The sequence below is a fragment of the Lycium ferocissimum genome, chromosome 8 (genome assembly GCF_029784015.1).
Source record: "Lycium ferocissimum isolate CSIRO_LF1 chromosome 8, AGI_CSIRO_Lferr_CH_V1, whole genome shotgun sequence".
Lineage (NCBI taxonomy): Eukaryota > Viridiplantae > Streptophyta > Magnoliopsida > Solanales > Solanaceae > Lycium > Lycium ferocissimum.
The window spans coordinates 51550353-51567219 of NC_081349.1; positions in this window are offsets into that span (position 1 = coordinate 51550353).

Genomic DNA, 16867 nt, shown 5'->3' on the forward strand with positions numbered 1-16867 from the left:
GGGCATAAGCCCAAAAGATAACATACTTATGTCTTCAAACTAATATCGAGTGCATATGCCGGTAAGGCTATCCATAATAATGATACAACATAGTACAAGTCGAGTTAATTATAAGATATCTAACTGTACATATCTGTCTACGATCCTCTATAGAAGTACATGGCATAAAGTGGCCGTGGCCCCGCCATACCCATGCAAATGCATATACAAATATGCCGACTCACGGGGCAACTGGGTGCAGCGAAGCGCCACGACTCGCTCGCCGAGCCTGGTATCCCATCGAAAGATCCGTCAAGCTATATCTCAAGACTCGCGGGCATGAAACGCAAAGCCGCCCCCAAGAAAGGTACATCGACGAGCAATGTACTGAGTATGCAAGGCAGAAAGTGCAACAAAATAGCCATATACTAAAGATGAGAAGAATAAGAATCAAACTGGCATTTTTAAACTATTGATGGAAATCTAGCATATGTATACATACCTCTTCATCTTCTTGCGATCTTTACTAGGTCTATATACCCTACCATAGTCCTGATTACCTTATCATCAAACGTTATCTGAACATGTGTTGCGGCGTGCAACCCGATCCATTTATGATACATGTCTCTCTTTATACTCTCGCATGCTTAAACATATCTATGTACAGTACTGTGCCTTTATCTTACTAATCATCCTATACTAAGCGCCCAACCGATCGTTGTAATCGCCCGACCGCCGGCATCGGTGGTAATAATCGCCCGTTCGATTTTTACCCGACGTAAAGAAGCAACCGCCCGACCGATCGCCAGAATCGCCCGATCGGCCGTAGCATGGTGGTAATCGCCCACCGGCCGCATCCATGTAAGGTAAATATATACATCCGCCTAATGTGTCGTAGAACCAGTGGTAATTATAATCAACATCATAACTAAACTTTTACAAGTAATCTCTATGCACTTCCCGTGGTCATCACTTAGCTCGTAGGATCTACATAATCACATAAGACTTATAAGCACAGCTCAGACCATTAGTACTTTTTTCCACTTGACTAGACTATAACCAAATCCTAAGATACAACATGAATCTCTCTTCGAACGTTAAATACCTCATTAGAGATCCTCTGCTAGCACTCTATTCATGTCCTATAAAACATTCCTTAAGAACTTGTTCCTAAACTCATTGGATTATTATTATGGAACCGTCATCATGAACACGTCTCACCTTGGAGGAACAAAGTCATAAGATGAGATCAACATCAATGAATAACACTAATAGCCATGAAACAAGCTCAAGGATATCACAAGAACGTCAGGAACTATAAGCTTTGGTACTTTTAGAAACAAGGTTATTGAAGATGTCATAGATAGGTTCACAACAAAGGAATCATGCCTTAAGAAAGAAAGGTTTAGCCTTAGCATACCTGGAATCTTGCTCCTTGACCTTCCCACTTATCTCCTGACTTGTAATCTAAATATAAAATCGTTCATACTATTATTAGGCTCACCATCATACACTTGTCTTAAGCCTTTAATTAAAATCCCTTTAGAATCTACCAAAATTCGGGCAGTATCTCCCCTGTTTATATGCCTAACCCGAAACCTCAATTCAGCAACCAACAACAACAACAACAACAATAACAACATCACCAACAATATTATCAACACCAAAATATTCCATAAACATCTCACACGATGTTCTATCCAATTTCTCGACCCATAAATTTCTTCTATGGTTCTTTCATTTAGTAACTTTTCCTCCGTAGATAAGCTTAAATCAATACTAATAAGGAAAGATTCATACCTTTCACCTACTAGAATTGCAATATCTTCGATTATCACCTTGTATCCAAGCCAAGTTTCACCACAATTCGATATTATACTCACAGCCATGTGTTGTCCAAACTTAAATTCGGGGATTTCACTTAGTTTGCTTTAAAATCTAGTGGACGGGAGTTGGGAGAGTTTTCTAGAGAATTTGGGAAATATTTGGAATGTTATTGGCTGGAAAATGAGCCTTAGTAACTGATTTGATCCTTAAATAATGGGTAAAATTCAAGTCGGGGTCTTTGTGAGCAAGATCGTAGCAAGTCGCCATCGCAACATGGCCATCGGTTGACGTTTACGCTTCGTCAGCCTAAATTGCAACGTTCATAATTCTCTATTCTGATGTCGTATCGATGAGCGATTTGTTGCGTTGGAAACTAGACTCGACGAACTTCATTTTAGGCTTTTGCTTTGCTTCAAAACTTCTCATATACTAAAAGATATTCTTTCTCAAAGTTGGCCCAAAATTTGCCCTTCATATTTTCCACAAAATTCAAGGTCTCAATAGCTTATTTCTTCAACTCCATTTGGTCGTGAGACTTCCCAGTACTCCTCATATATCACTTTATCCATAAGTATACCTAATAATTATGCCATTCCTTAAACCCGAAAGACGGCTCATCTTGATTATAATTTCATGTACTTGTACTTAAACGTAGCGAACGTTCATCTGGAAGTACGGGGTGTAACATAAATAATATGACGCATTCATGAGAGCTCAAGTAAAAGCTATAACTCTATCAGAGTAACGTAAGGTCGGGAACCTCCGATTACATTATGGAATAATTATCATCGCTATGCCTCACCTTGGAAGAACTAATATCATGAGGTGAGAAAATAACAAGAAATAACGTCAATGCAATCACAAAGATAGGATTGTCAAGCTCATGATAGCATCATTATCATCATCATTATCATAGAACATATCTCATCTCTATCTTATAAGAAGCTCTTAAGAATCTTTAACTTTCATCTTTTGGGATGTAAGAAGGTCATGAAAATATAGAAAAGAAATCATAATATAGAAGTCAAGCCTTTGAAAGAAGGGGACTAGCCTTACATACCTTTACATCTCTTTAACTTTATCAACTAATCGCTTTCCTTCCAAGATCACGATTCTACATTCAAGAGAATTCGTATCAAAATCAGATGATTGGAAGTATACTTAAGTCTCAACTAAAACAATTAAGAGCTAACAAAAATTGGGCAACATTTCCTTTGTTTCAACAGCTTCCTTCATATAATAAACAACTCCCAAACATCAATAGCACGCCCATCATATCATAATCAATAAACTTCTTTACGTTAAACATTGTCCAATTCTCAAAACACCCTTTTAAGGTCATCCATAGCCATAGCTATGACATAACACCATATTCTTTCCCAAATAATGCTTCTTTAACGACATTAGCATCATTCATAATAAGATTATACTCATGGCATATCAAGAACTATGATTCAAGTCAAGTTACAATTCAAGAATGTCATTATTTCCACATTTGGGTTCCATATTCTACTTTCTTCTGTAATCCAAGTCTTTCAACCACTCAATACTTGTAACAACATGTAATAGATGTAAAACTCACCTTTGATTATATAGGAGTGATCTTTGGATGAAGATACTCCACTTGAGAAAACCCTCAATTCAATTCCAAAAATAAACCTTGACTTCTATTAACCCTAGTGAGCATCCACAAACTTGATTCTACTAATTCCTAGTGTTTAATCTTTGATTTCTCTTGGATATGTGTTAATATGGTGTATGGAATATTCTAGACGTTTCAAGAGATGTGGAGAAAGTGAGAAATGAAAAATTAGAACTTGGTTTCTCTTTATAAAAAATAAAAAAAAAACAAAAGCTGCCCGTAATGGATTATACGGTCCGTATAAGTGACCGTATAATCTCTCCAGTGATGATCCTTCATTGTGACTATTATACGGACCGTATAATTGGTCGTATAACTCACCCTCTTCCCGAAATTGTTCTCGTTGATTCGTTTGATCTCCAATCCTTATGGAACCTTCTTAACACTTGTTTAATACTTCATTGACCATCTAAGAAGCCTTATAACTTCTCTTCAAGACATTACTAAATAATCCTTAACTCGATAGTTTACGAAACCTTTCCAAAACACGACTTATACTCCATTTTCTTTAACGAACTTTCTTCTTTTGCCTCAAATGTCTTTGGAATCTTAATTAAAATCATTAAGTATCCCTTCTTACTTATTGGGACATCGTGTACACCTTAACTTGTATTAGTCTATTCACCGCACAACAACCCGAAATTCCGAGGTGTAACATACACAATATAAGCCGACAAGGCTGAGATATACCTAACTGTACACAACTGTCTATGAGCCTCTAAGAAGAGTACATAAAATCATAAAGATGGGACAAGGACCCCGCCATGCCCATATATGTATACCAAAAGAATAATACCCACTATTTCGGCTCCGGATTGAATGGAGCACCCATGCAATCACCGGTTTAGAAGGTACCGGGTGAAATTTATCTCCTGTCTACTGCGGGCATGAACGTTTCACAAATAAAAGGACGTCAGTACGAACAATGTACTGAGTATGTAAGGCATGAATAATAACATGATACAAGCATGAAGAATAACATGAGATAAATGAATCGTTTATACCTCTTAAGACATTTGTTATAATTACTTAACCTTCCTTTGAAGAAAAAATTTCATACATCCACATATAATGATACCATACCCGACCATATAGGTTCGGTGTCATCCATACCCGGCCACAACAAGGGTCGGTGTTATCCGTACTCAACTACAGTGGTGTGCGCGCAATACCCAACCGTATAGGCTCGGTGTCACAACATAGCTTCATATATTTATGACATACATAAGTATCCGAGAGAAACATTACAGGGCTATCGGGGTGACATAAAGTCGAGAACCGCTGATTTCTATTATTGAATCACTATCATCATTATCATCATCACTATTATCATCATCATCATTATCATCATCACTATGAGGAGGTTTTGCCAAAGTATTTCAAGAATATTGGAAGTTCGGAACTTCTAGCATCTCTAGGATTGAACTCATCATCGTAATCGTAATCATTATCATCACAAGGAAAATTGTTAACAACAACAAGAGAATCTTGAGAATTATGAGCTTATAACATTTATAGGAGTAGGAATATCATGTATAGATTCAAAACGGGGAAATCATGCCTTTAGAAAGAAGGGTTAGCCTTACATACCTTTACGTCTTCTTAACTAATTAACATTCTTTCCCCAAAGCTCGCAAACTCTACATTCATGAGAATTCATACTAAGGTCAAGTCATTGCAAACATGCTTAAGTTCAAACTAGAGCAACTAAAAGGCAAACGGAATTTGGGCAGCACTTCCCCTATTTCATCAAATTCCACCATATGACAAAACAACTCACCAAAAACATTAAAAACATTCATAATATCATAATCAAGAAGTTATATTCAATCAAATCTCAAATTTAACCAAAATCCCCTTTTTGAGTTCACCTCACAGTCATCTTCTTCATTACAACACTCATAGCTTCTCCACTTTAATTCTTTTCCTTTCTAAGGGGTACTAAACCTTTACATCAACTCAACCATATGAATAATATGGATAACATACCATGTAGTAGTATAATTTTTCCCTACTCAACTCTCTCTCCAAGATCAATTTCACCACAACTTTGAAAGGAAGCAAGAACCATCATTCTCCATGGATTTATCTTGAGAGGTTGGTGTTGATTCTCTATTTAGATGATATGGAAATATGTGGAGTGTTTTGGAACCTTCTATAACCCTTAGGAAGTCTCTATAGAGATGGGGAAATAAATGTGGAAAGTTAGCAATGAAGTTGGGGTCATTTGGGATTTAAAAAGGTGGCAAAATCACCCCCCGTTCCACTTTTGCGATGAGTATGCGACCTAGCACACAGAGTGTGCAGCCGAACACTCCATACTCAGCTTGGGGATGATTTTGGTCAGTGAGGCTAGCCTAGTTTTCAAGTTGGCGACCAGTATGTGGCTCAGCACACTGCCCATTTTTCTCGATTTCGCGGAAATGCGTTCTTTTCGATTCGTTCGACCTCCAATCCTTATGGAACCTTCTTGGCACTTGCGTAAAACTTCATTAACCATATAAGGGGACCTATATTTCCCCCTAAAGTCAATGCTAGTTAATTCATACCTCAAATGATATGAAAACTTCCCAAACCATGACTCAAATTCCAATCTTTCAACAAACTTACTTCCGCTGTTTCATGTGACTCTGAAACCTTAAGGTATACACTTAAAATTATTAGATAACATCCTTAAACTTATAAGGGATTCATATGAACTTTTAGGCTTGCACTAGTTTACTCATAGTGCAAACAACATGAAATTTCTAAGATGTAACACTTCTCCAATGATTCTTGAAATATTATCATGTTTATCATCATTAATTTATTTCTTTGAGTTTGACACAAATTTCATAATTCATTCAGAGGTTACCGACCTTACGTCACTCCAAAAGGCTTGATGTTAGTTCATTGGCTCCTCATGCATTATGTATATATATTTATTCACTATTTTACTACACCGCGCCGCGCTATAGTCTGTCAGGTAGGCATGTAGATATGCACACCACTGAAGTGGGCATGTTATGATATTTCCCCGGACGTGGGATTCCCGGATGTGGGTTGATGATGACACGATAATGATGCTACTATATGTATATTTGCATATGTTTTCAAATTCATGCAATGCATGTCGTACGTTTTCAGATGGCTCAGGTTACTTCTATCCTTTATATTTATGCCTTACTTACGTCTTGTGCCTTACATACTCAGTACTTTTATCTATACTGAAGTCCCATCCAATGGGACACTACATTTCGTGCTGCAGGTCCTGATAGGTGTAGCAGAGGACCACAACCACAGTAGGATTTCCAGCTTTAGCGGGTGTCAGCAAGTGCCGCTACTCCGAACTTGCTATCTTTTAGTAAACTTATGTTATCATGATGTATGTTCACATGCTATGGCTATGTCGCGGCCCTTTCTCGACCATTATGCTTTTGGTATGCTCATTCTTAGAAGCTCATAGACATTTTGGGTATATGTAGATGTTATGTATAGCCTCGTCGGCCCTGTTTTGGTTTTGATGTTCTCTTGATAGCCTCGCCGGCTTTATGACACTCATGATAATTTTTTAGTGGCCTTGTCGACTCACTTATGTGTGTGTGTGTGTGTATATATATATATATATATATATATATATATATATATATATATATATATATATATGTTGGATCATTGCATATTTCTACAATTGGGCCTTTTATGTGTGCAGTGTTTTTTGAGTCTTGTTTGAGTCATATTATATCGATTAATGAGTATATGATAATCACGGTAACTGTTACGTCAGGTGGTATCCGGCTTACAAGTTGGTTCCCGTCATGCTCCTAGTCGGGGTGTTACAAACTTGGTATCAGAGCAGGTCAGTCTTAGGAATGTCTATGAGCCGTGTCTAGTAGAGTCCTGGTTATTGATGTTCGGCCAAATTTACATATATTTAGCCATTGTTGTCTCACATATTAGTACTTTTAATTGTCTTTTGAGTATTAATTATATTGAATTGTGCTTAATATTATATTTCTATTATGTGGGAATAAAACGGTGTGAAGATGAAGAGATTTGAAGCAAACTTGAACAAAACAAACAAGGATTTGGAGACATGAATCAATGGGCATGATTTGCTATGATGAGTGGAAACAAAATAATTTCTAAGTTATAACAACTGAAGAAGCAGCAAAAGGACGTAACAAATAAATTAGACTAATGGAAAGGAGCAAAGTAATGAAAGTTACTTTTAATTTTGTCTACGTGGAATCATTAAAACAAGAGGAACCAAAGTTGTTGCTTATGCAGGCGTAACAAAAGTGGAAATTGATCCAGCCAATTGACTTGCCCATTTTTTGTCAAATTGAAGAAAACGGGGACCTAAATAAAATCCACGGAAGCTATACGCAAGCTTCTAGGAAATTTACTTATTTTCCTATTTTGTTTTGGATTCAATTATTTTATTTGGACTTTTTCCTACACCTATAAATATTTCTTAAGCCACAATTCTTAGGGATCTTTGGCATAAAACTGGAGTTTGGAGGCTAGGGTTCCTACGTAAATATTCTTTCTTTTATTTGAACATTGTTTATGGAAATTTCTTTGTGACAATTGAGATTGATACTCTTGTTTTGATTATTTATTCATCGCCATTATTTTTAATCAAGTAAGTTCTTGTTATTTTAATTATTCTTATTCTTCAACGTTTCTCAAGGGAGTAGCTAACCCTAGGACTTGCCCATTTACTTTGTTTGAAACTCGGAAGAGGAAGAGCGGGGTTGGGATAGAATAATTAACATGAATTTGGGGCGTTAACCCTCATCTAATGGAAATTGACCTAGGAATAGGCAATACCACTTGTAGCCATATTCGGGTGTTCTTAATGCTCCTAATTGCTTGAGGGATCTTCAATTGGGTAGTCTGGTTAACCTTCGGGAGAAGTTAATTTAGAATCATTATCCGAGGCTAAATAACATAAACTTGCTATTATTTATAATTCGTGAAATATATTGGATCGTTACTTGAGAAGTAGTTTCCTTTATTCCATTCCTGTGGCCATTGATCAATTTACTTGCTTTCTAGATTAAAATTTATATTTCCGTATTTTATCAAAACCTTATCAAAAACCACCATTGATGCGTTCGGTCTAGCTATTGTTAGTGATAATTCCTAATGCTTAAATTGCCTACATATTGTTCCTTGTGGGATTCGACCCCAACCTTGTTGGGTTACTATATTTGACAACGTCCGCGTTATACCATTAATAGGTGTAATTTGAGCGTATCAAATTTTGGCGCCGTTGCCGGGGAACAATTGGCGTATTTTGGCTAATTTAGGAAATAAGCTAACTTGCTTTGAACCGAACCTGTGAATATTTTGTATAGTTGTTTTCTGTGTTTTATTTTATTTTTAGAAAAAAAATGGCATCTTTCCATGAAAACTTGTTTAGTAGTGATTTTTATTGTGAGCATGGACAAATTGGTGAGTTCAAACTCATGATGGAGTGCCTGCTAGGTGAGGGTAATGAAAATCAAAAAGCCTTGGAAGAATACTTGGAAACTAGTCTCCAACTTGGTTTGATGACAGACGAAGAAAATCCTCCATGGGCAAATTATTATGAACTCTCCAGCGCTCAAGATGAAAGGGTAAATCATGAAGATGAGTTTATTGGGAATGCCAAAGAAAAAAATAAATTGGAGTCAACCATTGTTCTGAAAAATATGGTTGGTGTTGACTCCAATCCGGGGAAAAAGAGGATGTCGTAATTCAAGAAGTTCAAGAGCCTTATATTTTGCAATTTGAAAATTCAAGAAGGCAAAATGACATTCCTCACTTGAAAGCCAAGAAGTGGAAGATGAAAAATATTTTACTTGGCGTGGTCATTTATTTACCACCCCCCGCTGCTCGTGGTCACAAACTTGAATCAATGTTGGGTGACCAGTTCATAAGCTCCAAATGGCGAGAAAAGCGATAAAGTTGATTCACGTCGTGCTGCGACATTAACTAAGGCGCTTGTTGGGAGGCAACCCAATGTGTAATAGTTTTAGATTTTTATTTTTTTTTATTTTTTTATAGTGTCACGTGTTGTTTTGTTTTGCAGATTAGGGAAAGTCTGAGTACCCTGAAGTTGAAAGCTGAGGAGCATGTTTGGGCTTAAGTGTGGGGTCATCCCGACCCTTAATGTTGAGGATTATGCTGCTAGCTAGGCCCTAGAGGGTCTCAGGGAGTATTTCTCACCCTTGTTTTAATTTTTCTCTACTATAAATGCATCGAGGACAATGCATATTTTTAAGTGTGGGGTGGGTACTTCCGATTTTTGAGGTCAAGGATGATTATGCCATAGGATTTTTTATTTTATTTCTTAGCCTTATATATATAAATAATAATAATAATAAAAAACTAATAAAATTCAAAAAGATTTTTTTTCTTTCTTTGTTCGTTCTTTTTATTTTTCTTTTGTAGATTCTTTTTCTCTTTTAGCGGCATACATCATCCGCCCCCTTTGGTTTTCTTATGGCCTCGGTTCTTTCCCAAGGGGGGGCCTTTGAACCGGGTAATTTTTTAATTTTTAGGATAATTTTTTTTTTTAGTAGTAAAGAAGAGAGAAGAAAGACCCTTTTTGGCTTGGTTGATACTAGCATATTTGGGCTTGAACTTGAGTAGTACTTTCTTGTGAGTGCTTGAGTAATTAAAAAAATAGCAGACTTTCTGACACCTAGGCTCAAGATAGTGGCTCTGTATATAGGTTATTCTTATTTTGTAGTTCGTCATGATCCTATCTGTCCTAGAGTAGAATTGATCCATCTTGATTGAGACTTGTGCCATGTGTGGTGAGGATTTCTTGTATATTTCTATGTTTTGCATCATAGTCTAGAACTTGCCTTGCATGTTATTGAAGCGAAATAAAAAGTGTTGCTCTGTTTAGAAAATGATGATAGGCATTCTTTGATATGTCTTGTAAATTTTAGCCTTTTCAGAAATTGTACCACTAGTTAGCCCTTTGAGCCTGTAGCCTTTCATTTGTTAGCCGTATTTTTTGTCTTGATCCTTTTTGTTGAATCCCTAGTTTTTGCACCCAGCTTCTTTGAGCACTGTAGCGTAGACTGTGACATTAATTGATAAATTTGAAGAAAAGGGATGGTCGAGAGACAAAAAATGGTGACCAATGATAGTTGCAAAGTGATAAAAAGGCCCACTTAGAAAGAAGGTGAAAAAAATAGGAGAAAAAGTGCTTGAAAATAAAATAAAAATTGAAGCGTTCTTGATATGATGAAAATTTCTAGTGAAATAATTGATGAAGAGATGGCTGAAAAATAAAGTGAAGATTAGAAAATAATGGGTGATGAAGTCTAAAAGTGCAAAGTGCTTAGGGAAGTGTAAGTCACTATTAAATAGTTTTCCTACCCGTCCCCTAGCCAACATTACAACCCGTTAAAGTCCTATTTGATTCTATTCAAGCACACTTAATTAGTAGAGATGTACATAATGGGCAGGCCTATGGTTCTTTGTGCATACATGTGAATTTCTTTGTGAGCGTGAGAGTTGTGCTTTGATGCTAAGTCCTTAATTTACATTCATTCCTTGATTTGAGTGTGTGGACTATTTCTTCTTGTGTGGACACTTGTTTCATGATAGATATGTGATGTTACTATATTTCTTTGATAGAGTAGGTGAGTGAGCTTAAATTTGATGAGTTAGAGTCCGTCTATGAGATTAGGAGGTTAGACGTTTGTTGTTTGTTTGTTGATTTGTATATCTTGCATGATGATCAGGAAATGTATATTTAATGGTTTGAGTTGCTATGAGGCCTAATTGTTTGTATCAACCAAAGTGGTGGTGTTCCTAGGCTTGATTTATTGAGAGTGATTTTAATGCTTACTCGAGGACGAGCAAGAATTTAAGTGTGGGGTGGTGATGTTCGGCCAAATTTACATATATTTAGCCATTGTTGCCTTACATATTAGTACTTTTAATTGTCTTTTGAGTATTAATTATATTGAATTGTGCTTAATATTATATTTCTATATGTAGGAATAAAACGGTGTGAAGATGAAGAGATTTGAAGCAAACTTGAACAAAACAAACAAGGAAAAGAGACATGAATCAATGGGCTGATGAGTGGAAACAAAATAATTTCTAAGTTACAACATGGAAGAAGCAACAAAAGGACGTAACAAATAAATTAGACTAATGGAAAGGAGCAAGCAGCTGAATGAAAGTTACTTTTAATTTTGTCTACGTGGAATCATTAAAACAAGAGGAAAAAGTTGTTGGCGTAAGAAAAGTGGAAATTGAGCACCAATTGATTGTGTCAAATTGAAAGCGATCGAGGACCTAAATAAAATCCACTTTGAAGCCAGTACGCAAGCAATTTATCCCAAATTTTCCTATTTTGTTTTGGATTCAATTATTTTATTTGGACTTTTTCCTACACCTATAAATATTTCTTAAGCCACAATTCTTAGGGATCTTTGGCATAAAACTCAAGTTTGGAGGCTAGGGTCCCTACGTAAATATTCTTTCTTTTATTTGAACATTGTTTATGGAAATTTCTTTGTGACAATTGAGATTGATACTCTTGTTTTAATTATTTATTCATCGACATTATTTTTAATCAAGTAAGTTCTTGTTATTTTAATTATTCTTATTCTTCAACGTTTCTCAAGGGAGTAGCTAACCCTAGGACTTGCCCATTTACTTTGTTTGAAACTCGGAAGAGGAAGAACGGGGTTGGGATAGAATAATTAACATGAATTTGGGGCGTTAACCCTCATCTAATGGAAATTGACCTAGGAATAGGCGATACCACTTGTAGCCATATTCGGGTGTTCTTAATGCTCCTAATTGCTTGAGGGATCTTCAATTGGGTAGTCTAGTTAATCTTCGGGAGAAGTTAATTTAGAGTCATTATCCGAGGCTAAATAACATAAACTTGCTATTATTTATAATTCGTGAAATATATTGGATCGTTACTTGAGAAGTAGTTTCCTTTATTCCATTCTTGTGGCCATTGATCAATTTACTTGCTTTCTAGATTAAAATTTATATTTCCGTATTTTATCAAAACCTTATCAAAAACCACCATTGATGCGTTCGGTCTAGCTATTGTTAGTGATAATTCCTAATCTGCTTAAATTGCCTACATATTGTTCTCTGTGGGATTCGACCCCAACCTTGTTGGGTTACTATATTTGATAACGTCCGCGTTATACCATTAATAGGTGTAATTTGAGCGTATCAGTTATCAATATGTCGTGCACCATATCTATAGCCAGGAGGCCATAGGGCATTTAGGAAGTCACCTTTTTTCATGATCTAGATCTTGTGATAAAGCCAAGTTAAGAATGCAACTATCTAATCTTTCTCTGTTTAATTTTCAGCAAAATACCGGGCACTACTGGGAAAGGTACTAGCCAAGTACCCTTGGCTGAGTTAGGACATAACGAGGCTCATAGTGATACTTCCTCGCATGCTACCCTTATTACTCTAGTTGCAGAAGAGCATGGAAGGGCTCCAGTCCCTCCAGCTCCTCAGCCTCCAGCTCCTCTTCCTATTGCTCTAAAACAGGACTTACGAGATGCAGTCCAGTTATTGACCAGATTGGTTGCCGCTCAGACTCAACTACAAGCTGGCCTTCCGGATAGGGCTGTCAGTTCCCGCGTTCTTGATTTTCTTAATTTGGATCCTCCGATTTTTATAGGGTCAAACCTGAAGGAGAATCCCCAGGACTTTATAGATCGAATGGGCCGTACTTTGAAGGTAATGCATGCCTCTGATACAGAATCAGTAGAGTTGGCCTCTTATAGATTATGGGATGTGGCAGCAGTATGGTATGAATCCTGGCTATAGTCGAGAGGGCAGAATGCACCTCTAGCAATATGGTCCGAGTTCACTAGGGCCTTCTTAGCTCACTATTCGCAGGGCCAGAGTTGATGAGTTCTTATCGATTTGCCAGAATAATATGAGTGCTCGAGAATATAGTTTGAATTTTAACTCTTTGGCAAGATATGCCCCTGCGATTGTTACTAAAATGGAAGATAGGGTTCATCGTTTTATAATAGGGCTTGGGCCCCACTTGATAAATGAATGTATGTCGGCCTCACTTCAGGACGGTATAGATATTGTTCGTATTCAGGCATATGCTCAAAATCTGGAGGATCCTAAGCATCAATAGCGGGCCGAACAAGATCCAGACAGAGGTCGTTATAAGCTGACAAGATCCGCGGGCTATTCTGGTGATTATCAGAGAGGCTATAGGCCTCATTCTTCTAGACAATCAGCCCCTTCAGCAGTTAGTGCACCTTCTTAATTCCAGGGGCAGCATTATGACCGTTCCACTTATTCAGAGTTCGAGGGCACCGACTTCTTCTTACAAGGGAGAGTCTAGTTAGGCAAGACCCTCATTGCCCCGTTATGATCAGTGCGGTAAGGGACACTCTGGCCAGTGCCACCAGGGTATGGGGGTGTGTTATACTTGTGGGTGGCCTAGTCTTGTTATGCGGGATTGTCCATCCTGAGGTAGGAGTGGCCCGGCGCAGCCGACAAGTTTGGTAGCAGGGTCTTTATCTTCTGTTCGCCCTTCTGGGAAAGGTTCTTCTTCAGCCCCAGTAGGTACAGCTAGGGGCAGAGGTCAGATATCTAGTTCAGGACGATAGGATCTTGAGTCGGCCCCAGATGTTGTGACAGGTATCTCATCCATCTGTTCTCATGATGTTTATGCGTTGATTGATATAGGTTCCACCTTATCTTATATCACTCCATATGTTGATGTAAAGTTTGGTATTAAGCCAGAATCATTATCCAAGCATTTCTCCATTTCTACCCCAGTCGGGGAACTTGTTATTGTGAGACAAATTTATTGTAAGTTTGTGGTTATGATATATGGCCGCGAAACTCTTGTTGATTTAATGGAACTAAAGATGGTGGACTTTTATGCCATTATGGGTATGGATTGGCTGGCTTCTTGCTATGCCATGTCGAATGTTGGTCTAAAGCCATGAAATTTTAGTTCCCTGGTAAGACAGTCCTTAAATGGAAAGGCAATACCCCCGCACCTATGGGTAGGTTTATTTCCTCCCTTAAGGCATGGAAGATGATCTCTAAAGGCTGTATTTATCATTTGGTTCGCGTTAGGAGTAATAAAGCTGAACCACTAACTCTACAGTCCATTCCAGTAGTTAATGAATTTCAGGATATATTCTCCGATGAATTACCAGGTCTTCCTCCCGAAAGGGAAATCGAATTTGCGATTTACATGTATCCGGGCACTCAGGCTATCTCTATTCCTCCCTATCGTATATCCCCTGCCGAATTGCGAGAATTAAAGGTGCAATTGTAGGACTTGCTAGAGAAGGGCTTCATTAGGCCCAGCACTTCTCCATAGGGAGTGCCGGTATTATTTGTGCGGAAGAAGGATGGATCACTAAGAATGTGTATTGACTACTGGCAACTAAATAAGGTGACTATTAACTATAACTATCCTTTGCCCAGAATTGCTGATTTATTTGATCAGCTGAAGGGTGCTAAATATTTCTCAAAGATTGACTTAAGGTTAGGGTATCATCAGCTACGTGTAAAAGGGGAAGATATTCCAAAGATAGCTTTCTGAACGTGATATGGACATTTTGAATTCTTAGTTATATCCTTCGGGTTGACAAATGCTCCAGCGGCATTCATGGAGCTAATGAGTATTGTATTTCGACCTTTTTTTTAGATGTCTTTGTTATTGTATTCATTGACGATATCCTAGTATATTCTCGTTTTGAAGCAAAGCATGCTGATCACCTTTGGAAGGTGTTTGTAACATTGCAAAATCGAAGGCTGTATGCAAAGTTATCCAAATGTGAATTCTGGCTAACTTCTGTGGATTTTCTATGCCATATTGTGACTGACGAGGGTATTAAAGTTGATAATAAAAAAATCGAAGCCGTTAAGAATTGGCCTAGGCCAACAATAGCCTTAGAAGTTCAATGTTTCTTGGGCCTTGCAGGTTATTATCGAAGATTTGTAGAGAGATTCTCTTCTGTAGTAGCTCCACTGACAAAAATAACTCAAAAAGCAACCATGTTTCAATGGTCAGAAGCTTGTGAGCAGAGTTTCCATAAATTGAAAGACAAGTTGACATCTGCCCCTACTCTCGCCCTTCCAGAAGGAACTGAGGGTTAGACTATATATTGTGATACTTTACGCACAGGTCTGGGATGTGTACTAATGCAAAATGGTAAGGTGATCGCTTATGCCTCCAGGTAGTTCCGGAAACATGAGCAAAACTATCCAACCCATGATCTTGAGTTGGCGGCGGTAATTTATGCTCTGAAGATATGGCGACATTACTTATATGGAGTTCATGTTGATATTTATATAGATCACAAAGCCTTCACTATCTATTCAAGTAGAAGGATTTGAACTTGAGGATACGAAGATGGCTTAAATTACTGAAATATTATGATGCCAATATCTTATATCATCCTGGCAAAGCCAATGCTGTTGCTGATGTGTTAAGTCGCAAGTTGATGGGTAGTCTATTGCATGTGGCAGTTGAAAAGCTGGAAATGACTAAAGAGCTTAATCGCCTAGCAAGCCTAGGAGTTTGCTTATTATATTCAGAAGGTATTGGGGTTGCCCTACAGAATATAGCTCAGTCGACTTTTGCCTCGGAACTAAAGGCTCAACAATATGAAGATCTAGTTCTAGTCAATATCAAAGAGGGAGTTCAATAAAATAGGATTTTCTCCTTTGAACTTGATTCAGATAGGGTTCTTAAACATCGAGGTCGTTTGTGTGTTCCAAATATAGCCGGACTTGGGATAGAATCATGTCAGAGTTCCATTATTCTCGGTATTCTATTCATCCCTGCTCCACAAGGATGTATCACGACCTTAAGCGTTTATATTGGTGGAACGGTATGAAGAAAGATATTATGAGCTTTGTAGCTCAATGCCCCACTTACTAATAGGTGAAGATTGAACACCAGAAACTCAGTGGCTTATTACAGGAAATGGAGATTCCGGCTTGGAAATGGAAAGTGATTAACATGGATTTCATTAATGGATTGCCCCGTTCTTATCGCAAGTTTGATTCTATTTGGGTGATCGTCAATAGGCTAATCAAATCAGCCCATTTCTTACCAGTAAAGACTACTTATACTACTGAAGATTATGCCAAGCTGTACATTAAGGATATTGTGCGTCTTCATGGTATTCCTGTGTCTATTATTTCTGACAGAGGCGCTCAGTTTATGGTAAACTTCTGGAAGTCTTTCCAGAAAGGTCTTGACACTCAAGTGAGTCTTAATACAGCCTTCCACCCACAGACAGATGGCCAGGCAGAGCGAACTATCCAGACTTTGGAAGATATGCTACGGGCTTGTGTACTGGATTTCCAAGAAAGCTGGGATGATCATCTACCTCTTATAGAGTTTGCCTACAATAATACCTATCATGCCAGTATCAAAATGGC